The sequence below is a fragment of the Uranotaenia lowii genome, chromosome 1, assembly GCF_029784155.1.
Source record: "Uranotaenia lowii strain MFRU-FL chromosome 1, ASM2978415v1, whole genome shotgun sequence".
Lineage (NCBI taxonomy): Eukaryota > Metazoa > Arthropoda > Insecta > Diptera > Culicidae > Uranotaenia > Uranotaenia lowii.
In genome coordinates this window covers 117,440,056-117,455,131 of record NC_073691.1, presented here as the reverse complement: position 1 = coordinate 117,455,131, position 15,076 = coordinate 117,440,056, and the positions used below count along the sequence as shown (strand labels likewise).

Below are 15,076 nucleotides of genomic sequence, written 5' to 3'. Positions count from 1 at the left end.
TGTAAAGATCCCGAAGAAAGGAGACCTGACAGAGTGCGGTAGCTGGCGTGGCATTACATTGATCTGTACAACTCTCAAAGTACTCTGCAAAGTGATCCTGAACAGGATGCAGGAGAAAATCGACGCTACACTTCGACGGCAACAAGCTGGATTCCTATCCGGACGATCATGTGTGGACCACATCTCAACGCTGCGAATCATACTGGAACAAATCAACGAATTCCAGGACTCTCTTCTGCTGGTGTTCGTTGATTGTGAAAAAGCATTTGACCGACTTAACCATGAAAACATCTTTGCGGCTCTAAGGCGAAACTAGTCCATCTCATCGAAGCACTTACGAGGCATTTTCGTGCAAGGTTTTGCACGATGGTGTCTTGTCCGAACCAATCACGGTAACTGCTGGAGTGAGACAGGGATGTGTCTTATGACCGCTACTTTTTCTCATCGTATTTTCTGACTGGATCGATTGACTGTAGACCGAACCGAGGATTTCCGTGGAATCCTTCAACAATGGAGCAACTGGACGACCTTGACCTGGCTGACAATATTGTTTGGCTCGCCCAAGCACAACCAGATATGCAGAGCAAACTCGGCAACCTCACCGAAAGCTCCAAGGCAGCAGGTCTCAAAGTCAATGTCGGAAAGACCGAGTCAATGGAGATCAACACAGGCCCTCCAGTTTCATGGTAGCTGGGCAACAAGTTGAAAAAGTGTAGTGCTTCCAGTATCTTGGTAGCCAGATAACGCCTGATGGTGGTACCAGGAAAGACATCGAAACCCGGATCAGAAAGGCCTTGGATTTGCGTTTGAGTCTTCGATACATCTGGCGGTCACGCCAGATCTCTCTACGAACGAAAATCCGAATCTTCAACTCAAACGTCAAATCCGTATTGCTGTACGGGTGCGAAACTAGGTGCACATATGCAGTAACGGCGCGAAAACTGTAAGTATTTGTAAACCGCTGTCTGCGGAATATCATCCGCGTTTGGTGTCCTAGCAACTGGATCTCGAATGAGGAACTACATCGCCGGTGTCATCAAAGAGCGCTAGAAATCGAGATTCAGGAACGTAAGTGGAGATGGATTGGGTATACGCTGCGGAAAGATGAAAACGAGATTTGCAGAGAGGCGCTAGATTGGAATCCAGAAGGTCATCGAAGAAGAGGCAGGCCCAGAAACTCGTGGCGCTGAAATCCGAACTGTCGACGAGAATTTTGACTGGGACCAACTGAAGACGCTGACTCCGGATCGTCAACATTGTAGGTGTTTTACCACGGCTCTATGCACCGCAGGATCGGCGCGGGATCATTAAGTTAAGTAAGTAAGTATTTTTGCAATGACTGAAAAATAAACACTCAAAAATGCGGGCACTATGCTGGTTATGAACAAATTTGCTGTTTGTTTTAAGATCGATTTATTTTTAACATCTGATTAAACCTGATTCACGAGTTCTCGGTTCAGTTCGAATTTTCGAGAGCATACAACATCAGTTTTCGCCTTGTCACGAACTATTTCAAGGCATACGTCTCCTAGTTAACTAAACACCGTTGACTTTGCTTTCCTGTCCGCTTCACGAAATGTCGATGGACAATGCGTCCAGATACATCTCGACCCGGAAGCTCCAATTGTGGAATCCATTTCCACCACAGAATAACAGTATCCCCTGTAAAACTGCTTCTCTTCTTGAAAAGCCCATAACCGGTTGAGGTAGCAAAATTTAACATGTCCAATTGATAGAAACTTAATTATCAACAAATAACACTATGTAAATAAAAAAAATAAATGAAGTAAAATTAGTTAGGTGTCAGCAAGAGATAGTGTTCCATATCTTAAAGAAATAAACTTTATTCCAATGGAAGGCACATGATCAAATCAACACATAAAAGACTTTGCGTTCTTCAACTTTCTTATCTGCTAGCGCTCTCAAAATTTAGCGAAAAAATTATTTTGCTTACCAAAAGTTAACGGACTAATAAGCGAATTAGCGTTTTTATGCCAGATCAGTGTTTTATTTATTACAGTGTATCCTGCCACTTTTTATCCATCCTCCTACGCCAATGGTTCCAATTATCTTCAATAAAGCCAACATTCACACATGGCAAACGACGAGGGAAAGAACCAAATAAACTAAACTGCAATGATGCTCATACGGCTAGCTGCTGCTGCTGCTGGGGCTTTTTCCGCCGCGATTGAAATCAGCAGCCACAACTGAACGAAAAAAAAATCTAATACCTACATATGTAGGTAGTTAGGCTGTGTGTACTGATGACGGAGAATTCGATGGAGCAAGAGCGAAAAGTGTACTGTTTTTCCTCCCGTAGATAGGTACACAACACACTTTTTAAAGTCCACCCGCTCAGCTGAGTCGTTGTTGTGAATGGGTGAATATTCTGGGAACTGACACTCCAGAGAATTTCATTCAACATCAAAACTCAAATTTTCACACTTTCATTCTATATTTCTTTAGTTAAAAATTAGAATTACTAATAATTCCAAACCGCCAAAACAGTCACAAGGCGATATCATGTAATAAATGTTCAAGTTTAAGGTGTATGAGATGAGATGAACTCATCAACGACATTGATGAGAGCGAATTTGTTTCTCTCTTCTATCTCTTCCGTAATTTAAGCTCCTGCTGTTGCTGTACACAACTGGGTGCTATGCAATGGATAATTTCAGCGAATGCAATTGTAAGTACACATAGGCTTAAGAACACCATTCAACGCACATGGCATGCTGTGTGTGTATATTTCAAAGGCAGATGGAATCAAACTTGTAAGAGGCGTAAGCGACACAGGGTGTATGCTTCTTGCTTGTTTTCATTTTCAGTAGCACTTATTATTCTTTCCTTCTACAGTTCGAACTCGTTAAACCGTTGACTGTTTGTGATTAAATTATCCCTGTTTTTAGACCCAATTATCCGTGCAGGAATTAAAAAACAACAATTTAAAAAAACGTTTTCTGTTTTCAACAAAAAACTGTCTTTTTTGAATAATTTCTGTCTGATTCTTTTACAATGGTAAATTTCATCAACAAGACATTTTTCGAAGAGTTTATAATAGAGCTTGTTCATCCATTTTCATATTAAATAAATGTTAAATTGTCGAGAAGATTGTAATAAAGCTACGACCGAAAAGTTAGCGAAGAATTGCGACAATTCTCTTTTGTTAATTTATTTCGTGTATAGAATTTGTACTCAATTGAAACTGGTCGACAAATATGAATTTGCAAATTTCAACATGTACAGTTGCGCCCGAAAAGAATGACATCGCGCAGAGCAGGGTACAAACTTTCAACTTTGACAAAATGCCATTTCTCTCACAGTTGCTATTTTTTCATGAAACACAAGTAAGATAAGCTTAAAAATTCTACATTACATACAAAGGGTTTTGAACGTATTGCGGGAACTGGGAAAAGAGGTACAGCTATGTAAATGAAAGTAGTTAAAATTAAGGTAGCCTCACAAAATGAACTGTAATTGTGTCAAATGTAACGTGTTAACCTAAAATTTTGTGGAATAGTGCTTTCGGTAGGCGGCGAACGATGAACGCGACAAAATGTTGTATTTAGAAAGAGAGAGAGAGTGAGAGAAAAACTGTTATTTTTTTAAATCGAGTATTTATGTCTAAAGGAGACAAATTATCCATAAATTAATATTTATTCAAGCATTTAGGAATCTACAGAACGGCTGTTTTGAGTTATCATGCGCAAAATGACAAATAAATTATATTTTTTAAGGATTACAGTTCAAATTTGACAAGGCAGGAACAGCTTTTAGCATTTCCAGGCGCTTTGTATTTCCAAACATAAAAAAAAAATGTTCCCTCGAAATAGGACGTTCAGAATTTCAGTCGCCTTATGAACTTATGATTTTTTGCCCCTGAAATGTATATCTACTAGGGTGTGTTAAATTGCAACTTTTTTCGAATTTAAAACGCTTGAAGTGGAATGATAGGAAGGGGGGGAGGGGGCTACCTTACAATTATTCATATAACTCGAAAACTAATCAAGATATTGGAACCAAATATGGCATGGAAAGATATTTGGATACGAAAAATATTTCAATGATTATTTGAGACCTCTCCCTCTTTCCAGTAGACAGGGGGAGGGGGGCTCTTTCATAATTTTCTACATAACTCCAAAACCAATGAAGCAACCAAATTTGGAACTAAATTTGTCATGGGAGGGTAATTGAATACGAAAAATATTCCTATGAAAGTTTGAGACTCTTTCCTCTTTCCAGTAGGGAGATATAAAGGGAAGGGAGCCTCTTTTATAGTTTTTTACATAACTCAAAAACTAATTAAGCAAATGGAAAAAAAATTGGCATGGGCGGGTATTTGGGAACGTGATATGTTCTAATGATTGTTTGAGACCCCTTCCTTCTTCCAGCGCGCGGGGAGAAAGGAAAGAGAGAGAAAGGAGTTTCATACAATTTTTACTGCATGACTCGAGAACTACAACAGCAAATGGATACGAGAAATGCTTCTATGGATATTTGGTATCCCTCACTCACAGTTGGATGAAAAGGGGGAGGAGAGGTCTCCCTTACAATTTTCAGTATAACTGGAGAGCTGATCGAGCAAATGGAACCATATTTGGCATGAGAGGGTATTTGGATACGAGAAATGTTTCTGTTACAAATTGAAGCCCCACCTTTTTTTTCAGCGGAATGATACAATGGGGGAACGGGGGACTTCCATGCAAATTTTTTGCATAACTCGAGAATTAATCGAGCAAATAAAACCAAATTTCCATTCAATAGGGAGAACGGAAGGAGGTATGGTACTTCCTTTAAAGTTTATGCATGACTCAAGAATTTACTACGAAAATAAAACCAAATTTTGCATGGGATGATATTCCAATACGAGAAATTTTTCTTTGTGAAACAATTCCTTCCTTGCAGTAGGAGGATAGAATTGGAAATATAGGAAGGGAAGAGGAAAGCTTATATTTTACTTTTTTTTAACAGAATCCGAGAAATGGACAAACTTAACATGAAAAATCATTTTGGTATGATTCTATAATTATCTGACACACCATCCTCCTTTCAGTGAGTAGGTTAATAGGAGGAGGGAGGTGAGCCCAATATTTACATTTTTGTTAGCATAAGTTCTCAATTTATGCAAACGAAGCCAATAAATGGAAACAAATATGGCATGGAAAGGAACTTGGTTACGAGATATGTTTAAACGATTGTTATAGACCCTTAGCTTTAATGTAGAGGGGGGAAGAAAGGAAGGGGGCTTATTTGTTGTAAAGCTCAAAAACTTAACACCAATGGAACTATATTTGATATAAGAGGATTTTTGGGCTCGAAAAAAAAGGTATGATTATTAAAGCCCACGACCTCCATTCAGCAGTGGGTGAAGGAAAAAACAGGGGGGGGGGGGGAAGTCTCTTATCAGTTTTTAAGCATAAATCCAGAACATATCAAGCAAAAACAACCATATTTTATGAGTTAGATTGTTTGTGTACGAGTAATTTGAGGCCTTCCTTTTCCAGGGCGTAGCTTAAAGAAACAGGTAAAATTATCAGATCTTATGAAGAGATTAATCACTGTAATTTTTGTTTGTTACTTTGATTTATCGGCCTAGCGGTGAAAAGTGATGTCCTTTTTAGTAGGGACATCTAAAGATTATGAAATTTTTTTTATATAGATGGATAGAAGGTTAGAAGAAATGAAAGATGTTGAAAATGAGCGGGTAGAATTTGTTTAGAGGCATTACCATCACATATCAAATTTTTGTTCCTCACGAGCCTACTAGTGAGGAACAAAAATTTGATATGTGATGGTAATGCCTCTAAACAAATTCTACCCGCTCATTTTCACCATCTTCTAACCTTCTATCCATCTATATAAAAAAAAATTTCATAATCTTTAGATGTCCCTACTAAAAAGGACATCACTTTTCACCGCTAGGCCGATAAATCAAAGATATTATCAGATCTTTAACACAAATTTATAGATCAAGATTCAGAAAATTAGTTTAAGTCATCTTTGTGTTGCAATTCGAAATTCCAGCTGCAGCTCTCATTTTATAGCTGTTGCTTATGAATTTTGTTATAATTTGATTTAGAATAATTTCTGAAAATATCATTTTTTTTAAGGTGAAGCAAAGCACACCGGGTCAGCTAGATGTATGTAAACAAAACGCAGAAATTTGTTTTGGTTTTTCTATTATATTTTTTCCTCACGCAATTGAAATTAAATTTCAATATACGGGAAGCTAGCAGTGAAATTCTCTGGCTACAACTTTGGCGAAGGCTGCAAAGCGGTATGAGTAGCAAGGAAATAGTTATGGCATCCCAAACAGACATGCTTTGTTTAATGAAAAGAATCTAGCAACACTGACATATTTTCAGTCAAATTATTATAAATATTAAGACAGTTATTAAGTTTGAAAGCTTGCATTTTTCTGACGAAACGATCTACACTAAATTCCTAATAATTTCTTTGAAAAAAAAAATAGGGTTACCAGAAATTTAAAGTCACCTGAGTATTTTTTTAGGGTTTTATGATTCAAGAATAGTTTCTTCATATAGTTTTTGCAACAAGTTGAAGAAAGTGCATTTTTTGAGCAGGTGTCATAAATTTAAACTTGGATAATTAGGACAAGTGATGATAAAATCGATTTTTGTAACGATTTATTCAACCTGACATAACTGTTTGTAGCTTTTCCTTTCAAAATTTAAACTTTGTCGAAAAGAAGCACTACTAGCAGTACTGCCACTGCTACATTTCGATACTTTTTTTCGGTAGGAAATGCCTTTTCAACACCAAACTTCGTTTTGAAAAACAAATATTTTGATACGGAGTTGCAGATAAGATGTTTTATTCTTTTATTATGTTTTCATAGTATCGAAACAAGTCGTGAACGAGATCAAAATGAGAAAACTCATTCCCGATTATTGATTTTGACTGTTAAAAGCCAACACTCAATCTTGACTCCAAGATATTCAATTAATTATAATAATAAAAATAGGTGAGGATTAGACAGAATCTGAATCAACATAAATTTTAATTCAATAACAATTTTTATCAAATCACATTTAGCAGTAACACTTTGCAGAGCCGTAGGGGAGAAGCACTCCATATGCGCCTATTGAGCAGATTAATCACATATAACATTGAATATGTATACAAAAGCTATATACCTACACATGAGCAGAGCATCTGTTTTCAATATATTGGAGTAATTTTTTATGTTGAAATCTCCTTCATTATTCAAGAAAACGATTTCATTATAACTCTTATCAAAAATGCCGAACCGTGCCGGGTAAATGTGCCTAAGGAGTGTTCATTTTATAAAACGGACAATTAGATGTTACGAGAAAAAGTTGACGCTCAACCCAAATTTGATGTAACTGGTTTCATCGTGTATGAAAATTTGTTGACAAAGCACTGACATATTTGTTTGTGAGAAAGCGACTGGATTTCGTAAAATGGGACGAATTGATAAAAAAAACCGTGTTTTTTATTATTATTCAAAAGTACTGCTAAGATGGACTATCGTGTAGAAATATTGTTTATTGTTTATTGTATAAAAATGCAAAGCTTGTGAAACGATCGAGGTCTGTGGTTTATCAAATCATCAGGAAGTTTGGAGAGCACCACACTCTTGAAGATCCGAAAACAGAAGAGGCACAGTGAATCCACAAATCGAGAAGAAATGTGTTTAGAAACGGTAGTAAGATTCCGGTAGAAGTAAACAAACGGCAATAAAGAAGATAAGTCTTGATCCAACCACCAACAAGTACCGTCGCGAATTTGTTAATCGATCCGAAACTCCAATTGGGTGAAAAAAGTTGTTCCCCACGGTGGGAAAAGTACTCCAAGCAAAGTGGAGTGTTATTGGAGTGAAGTTTGAGATTGAGAAAGCTAGTTTTACAGTCCCCTAGCATGTGCAAAGTGCATTTACAGTCAATCGCAAAATTGATCGTACACACATGGTTTACCAACTCTTTTCATTTATTTGGTGATTTATGATTTTGATGCACATTAAATGTTTACAGATTTAGTTATCGATCTGACCGCGACGATTTTGGAAAGTATGTTTTGCTTATATCATAATTCAAGAAGTTGATAAAAATCCCAAATGAGAGAAATGCAAAATTGATCGTACGCCTTTTATTTAATCTGAAATGTCTGATGTGTAAACAATACCAATGAGGATAAGCAAAGTTTTTTTTGTCAATGCGTCATGTCAACACTCAACAGCTACTTGGGCAGTGTTTGTTTTTGTTTATTTGTTGAATTTCGAAGATTTGTGATCAAAATGGCAAGTATGTGTTGTCGCGAAAAGTCTTTGCGGGAAATAGCAGAAGCTGTCTGGAAAACCCACTCTACAGTGCAGTACATCATCAAAAAGTGGAAAAACGGAAGGAACCATAAAAAATATCGCTGGAAGAGGACGAAAACGTATCTTGACTCCTACAGATGAACTGGTAATTGTGCGAACTCTGAAAAGGAAACCTAAAACAAGTATTCCGAAATTGGCCGCAGAAGTCACTGGGACCATCGGAAGACCTGTTAGCGCAGATACTGTCCGGAGGGTAATGCACAGGGGCGGTTTGAGAGTTCGTGTAGCCCGTAAGCAGCCCTTTCAAAGGTAAATATGAAAAAAACGACTGGAGTTCGCTGAAGCTTATGTTAATAAGCCTAAAGAGATCTGAAACAATGTTTTATTTACCGACGAAAAATAAACCTCTTCGAATCGGATGGACGGCAAATGATTGTAGAAAACCTGGACCAGAGCTCCAGCCCACGAATTTTGTCCCAACTGTAAAACACGGTGGATGCAACCCGATGTTGTGGGGTTCCATGTCGGCCTCTGGACCTGGAACCATGAAATTCATTGACTCAACGATGGACAAGATGGGTTATTTGAATATCCTCAAGCGTAACCTACAGCTTTCCGTGGATAAATTGGGGCTACCTAGTGATTACTACTTCCAACAAGACAATGACCCCAAACATACCGCTATTGTCGTACGAGAGTGGTTGCTGTATAATACACCTAAACAACTCAAACCGCCTCCGCAGTCTCTCGATCTGAACCCGATAGAACAACTCTGGTGGGAGGTCAAGAATCGCCTGAAAAAAAATCCTAGGAACAAGGCAGGACTCAGAACGGCGATTAAGGAGATCTGGTACAACATTCCATCTAGCGTGACCTAAAACGTAGTCGAATCGCTGCCACGACGCTTGCAAGCAGTGCTAGATGCCAAAGGCGGTCATCCCAAATACTAATTTAGTTGATTTTTGATATTTGTTACTTTCTATGAATTGATTTTTATTGGAATTTTAAGAACAAGTAATACTGTACGATCAATTTTGCCACGCCTGAAAGTGTGTTTATTTGTTGTTTTTTCAAATATGAAGCTATAATACAAAAATTTTTTTATTTTTATTTTCACAGTTAAAGAGTAAAAAGGAGGTATATATAATAAATTAAAGATGTTTTTACCTATTTACTGTTAAACCCCGAAAAACTCAGAATTCAAGAATGAATAATGGGTGTACGATCAATTTTGCGATTGACAGTATAAACAAAATGTTTTAAGCTTTTGTTGTCACATGAACACAACTTTGTTCGAAGAATTGCCAAGAAACTGAAAATTTCCGTTGGGACCGTCCAAAACATAAAACGAAGGAACCACATTAAGACCTACAGGAAGCAGAGACATCCTAAATGGAGCACGGAACAGCACGAACGAGCGAAGCAGCGATATCGGAGACTGGATACGATTTTTAAGAAGCAAAGTAACCGTTGCATTTTGATGGACGAAGAAACTTATTGCAAACTGGACACAGCCGCTCTTTCTGGGTTGCAACTTTTCAACGCAATTGTTGGTAAGGAGGTACCTCATGATAAGCGATCCATTGAAATCGTAAAGTTTGGCAAAAAAGTGCTTGTTTGGCAAGCTATCTGCCCTTGCGGAAGAAGAAGTTCGCCATATTTCACAACAGGTACCATCATTGGTGAAAATTATCGTAAGGAATGCAACGAAAAACGCATTGTTCCTCTTTTTCGTCATCAAACAAGACCACCATTGCTCTGGCCTGACCTTGCTACCGCACACTACGCTTCAGCTACTCTCAAACTACTGACATCCTTCAAGATATGTTTTGTTGAGAAAGAGGACAATCCGCCAAATTGCCCTGAGCTGCGCCCGGTACAGCGTTACTGGGCAATCATCAAGCGCAATCTTCGGGAAGATGATAGAGAAGCACAGTTCATCGACGAGTTCAAGAAAATGTGGACAAAAGCCAGCCAAAAAGTCAAGCCGGAAACTATAAAGAGGCTTATGAGGGGAGTTCGAGGAAGAGTGCACCAATTTTGTCGTTGAAAACTTTTGGTTAAATTTCTTACTTTCTTCATGTTCCGCATTAGTTTTGCAATGTTTTACAGAAAACCCTATGAAATTTTTAATGATCTCTAAGGGTAAAAGTTCTTAAATAAATATCATCATCATCATCATCATCACCTATGAAATTTGGTCAATTAATGAATAAGATATCGTCAAAACAAAGTGTCCGTTTTATAAAATGAACACTCCTTATTTATATTTAAAGCAAAATTTCTGTTTTTCTTGTTATTTTTGCATATAATTTCTTTGAAAATGCTAGAAACTGATAACTTTCATACGACAAAGTAGATTTTTTTATAATATTCTATGTGTTTTATATTTTTATAGAATAAAACAAAAGTTAGGGCTGTCATATTATGGAGGAAGTTCATTCATAAGAAAACTTTATCAAGACTGTTTTGAGATCTTCAATTAGAGCTTAGATTCTATGTTTTAATGATAAAAATCATAAAATCATTCAATTTAACCTGTTATTCAAGGAAAAAAGGATTTAACAAACATGAAGGTTGCATACAAAAACATTCTCTTAATCTACTTTCTTATCAATATGAAACCTTCATAAAAGCTTAAATTTGTTTTACTTTTTAAGTTCATTTGAATAAGAAACAAAAACCACCCAAGTTTGAGCTTCTTTGCGTCCATTTTTGAAAGTCAAAGTATTACATCGAAAGGTATCAAAACTTTGTATGAATTGTTAATTCTTTTTTGGATTGGTAATTTCATAAAATTATATCTTGCCTTATGTTCAAAGTGTAGTAGCCTCAAAATGCATTGAATAGTTAGATATGTTGTCTTGTCAGCCATGTCGTCAAACGGCCGTAGGCGCATTTAACCCGATGAGCGCATTTAGGAACACTTTCCCTTACAGCTTTATTCTTCCTTGGAAAGAATTTTTAGTCGCCCATAGTTACGAAATCCATGAAATACAAGCTGAACTACACCATATTGAGGAATTATCTTCTGAACTCAGTAACTGGGGTAGCATTATAGATTATTATTAGTTGATTTACTTCTTGAAGACTATTGTAAAACTATTTTTTTTAACTTTGCGTGCTTCCTTGATGTGTTATTGCTAAAATCAACTAAGAGCTTGTTTACCGTACTTTGAAGTTAAACACCGGGTAGAAAAATGTCGTTTGCAATAGTCTGACGAATAAAAAGTGCGCTGAGGTCTTTTTGCTAGATTGTCCAACTATTTATCGGTTAGTCAACTTGTATGATTAACGATACAATGGCACTAGAACTTTCTTTTCAGTTGAAAAGTTTTTCAACGTATTCACTTAGGCATCACGAATTATTCACATTAGAAATCAAAACGACATCACTTTGGAACTTCCGGTGATTCAACTTATCAACAATGATTTTTTCCCCAGCTTATCGGTCATATTTGCCGAGAGTTTTGGCATACACTTGTCGATTAAAATTGTCCCTGATGTTTACATGGTTTAAAGCTCGTTTTAAGCTGGAGGAGAAAATCTACCATGTCAAGAAAAACTAAATTGACTGATTATGCAGGTGCCGCGGCTTATAAACAAAGCATCACCCGGGCAGTTAAGGAAAATATTTAGTTCAATTCCACACGGTTCTCCGGGTTTAGTTGGGTACGGTGGATTAAAGTTTCACGGCTGGTCTGATTGCATAGGTTGAAAATAAACAACAAAACTAACCTACGGAATTGTGCATACACCATAAAATTTACTGTTGCTATCAATGTTTGATGAATTTTTCCAATTTATTACAGCTACATTCACAACCGAAACATTTACTAATTTATTAAAATATTCATATGGAATTTCTATGTTCATGTGTAACACCGAGGCAAATGCGACTGACTGAAATGTAGCAATGCTCCACACTACTCTCTGCTACTTGCACATTTTTGTGAGAATATAAAATTCTCAATGCCATATGTTGTGCAAGATACTGCGCAAACTCGGGATACCAGCTGTCCACGGCTGCACGCGGCGAGCTTCTAGGGTAGGCAGTATCTTGTAGAAAGCAAAATCTAACCAATAACTTTTTGACACACCTTGAATTGAAGCATAAAATTGTCTGAATCCTAATAGTTTGAATTGAGATATAATTACAAGTAAGACGGATACGCTTAAAAACAACTTGCGATATTTTGGACCTTTATTGAGACAGTAAAAATATAAATTCTACTGTTCTACGGGTAAAAAAAACACCATTTTCACGATTTTTTTCTAGAGCTATCGTTCAAACAAATGTATTCAAATTTTATGCATTATACAAAGCATTGTTAAAAGAACATTTAGTAATTTTTTCGTAGAAAAATATTGAAAAATGAACCGGTAACGGAGCACTTTCGAGGATGCCTTTTAGAAAACAGGATTTGCGGTGGACACTGTATCTCTGCACAGAATCATCTGAAGTCAAAAAATCAGAGCAAAATATTTTTAATAGATGTTTTTCTGGACCCCAACGTTTTTATTTAACTTAAAAAAAAATTTCTGAAATTTTTGTGGCTGTTTGAAGTAAAAACTACGATTTTTCACGAAAAAATCCGCCATTTTTTATCTGTAAAATCTCCCCAAAGTAAAAAAAAACAAAAAAAAAACGTTGGGGTCTGGTATTTTATATGTAGAAAATATGTTCCAAATTTGAAAAGAATCGGATAAGTAGTTTTCAAATGACGATGTCCACGGACTTTAAAAATGTGCTTTCGAGAAAAACGCGTTTGAAGTTTCTGCTCTTGCTTTCTTGCAGTATTAGATAAGAGGAGATAAAGGCCTATAATTTCTACAGTTTTGCTTCAATTGACATGAAAATTTGACACAACATTCTTGAATTGTTTTACAATAAGAAAATCTATATCTATATATATAAAAATGAATGTTTGTCTGTCTGTCTGTTCCCTATAGACTCGAAAACTACTGAACCGATCATCGTCAAAACTGGCATCTGAGGGTTTTTGAGGCCGGGGATGGTTTCTGTAATAGTCAAAACTCCATCCGACTCAAGAAAGGGGGGGCTTCCATACAAAATTTGTAGTTTTTCGAAACGAATTAAAGTCATGACATCCATTTTCTTGAGATATTTTTTTCCTTTGGGTGGTTTGTTTTTCGTCTCTATGGTCGAGGCGTCGCGAGTAACCCAGGCATAGCATACTGATCAGTAGGAATATTTTGGCGCGTATTTCTCAACCAAGCATATTTTCTTTGAGGGGTTTGTTTTTCGTCTCCATGGGCGAGCAAACGTCGTCGCAAGAGGATAGTAACCAAAACACACTGTTCATTGATTGCTGGAAAATTTAACAATAAGGCGCCTGTTTCTCAAACACGTGGGGGCGATATGCAACCTAGATGTGTTTTTTTTCTTGCTTATTTGATTTGTACACAGCACGTGGTAATAAATGACGCTTAGATGTGACACGGATTGGTATTTTGTCAATCGATTCAAAACCAATTTAAAGATTTGAAAAATACTTCCATATTTAGTTCATGTTAATGTAAGAAGCATTCGAATTTTCATTCGAGGAACATTAGAACATGTTCAAACGTTCAACTTTTTCTGTTAAAAAAAATAAAAAAATATGTTTTCTTCTAGAAATTGTTACTTCGGCCCAAATACACAACTGAAACGAATTTAGAAATGAAAATGGGAGCTTTTTATTTTAAATAATTCTGAAAAAACCATCGTACTTTTTGCTTACATACCAATTCAAGTACGTACTTAACATGAAAAGTGTTTTTGTGTTACATGGCTGCATAAAAGAGACTTTTGAAAAGCGAGACTTTAGAACCGATATTCAACTGGACGCAAAATTTTTAAAAGAAATTTTTAGTTTTCCCTTAAAGTGTTAAAAACAATATTCCTCTCTGTCAACTTACACGGTGGGGCAAGGGCAAACGTCGAACTTTTAAGAAATTCATCTTCAAAATGATTCAATATGTTGGAAAGACCAGAATGGGTATTCTGAATGTTGAAACTGAAGCGGTTATTGAAAATTCTTAAATGGCTTTGTAAATGAAGGTCATTCTTTTTGAACAGCATTCGTTAAAAGTGGAGTAACAAACATAAATTTATATTGCAGAAATACTGCAGATATATCAGTGAAAATTGATAGAACAAAAAGCAGGAATTCGTATTAAATCCATTTTAAAGCCATTACTCTGACGCATCTGTAAATAAGCTTTGCAATGACACTTGCCTCAATATACGGGACAAATGTAAACTTAGAAATTTGTTTTTGCCAACATTTTTGAATATTTGACTTTCAAAGAGAAAATTAAAAAAACGCTGAGAACTTATTTAGTGATGCAACTGATATTTTTTTTTAAATATATATATTTTTACCGTAGTAAATTTATTAAAAAAAAAGAAATTTGCACTGTATTTAATACATAACTAATTTAATATATTTTTCATTACGATGATAAGTGCTGTTTGGGTATAGAGCCGGTTTAATTTACCTACCTTCTTTAAGCAGTGGGGGACAAAATTGAAAAAGATGGGAGAGCTCCCATGTAAATTTAAGATAAAGAGCTTTTCAAAGAAGGGACCATATTTAAAAAGGTTTTTTTTTTTGGTACAGAGCACAAATTTCAGATCTTGAAAAACAAGTTTAGAGTTCAAGTTTCAGTAAATAATATATACCATCTTTGAATTGCAATTCAGAACTGCAGCTCTCATTTCAAAGTTGTTGGTTCTGAAGTATTATGAGGATTGATTTAAAAAAATGC

General features: G+C 36.2%; 1 protein-coding gene across 4 annotated transcripts in view; it reads right to left on the bottom strand.

Annotated features, from left to right (window-relative positions):
* LOC129739315 (ATP-binding cassette sub-family D member 1) overlaps positions 1–11,679 on the bottom strand; it is a 67,599-nt gene extending 55,920 nt beyond the window's left edge. For 3 of the 4 annotated variants that reach the window (XM_055730722.1, XM_055730724.1, XM_055730726.1), the window contains exon 1: positions 11,472–11,679. The gene's annotated coding sequence lies outside the window, so the exon portion shown is untranslated. The remainder of the gene's footprint in view (positions 1–11,471) is intronic. The other variant, XM_055730723.1, reaches the window with a different exon arrangement.
* Positions 11,680–15,076: the final 3,397 nt, after the last annotated feature.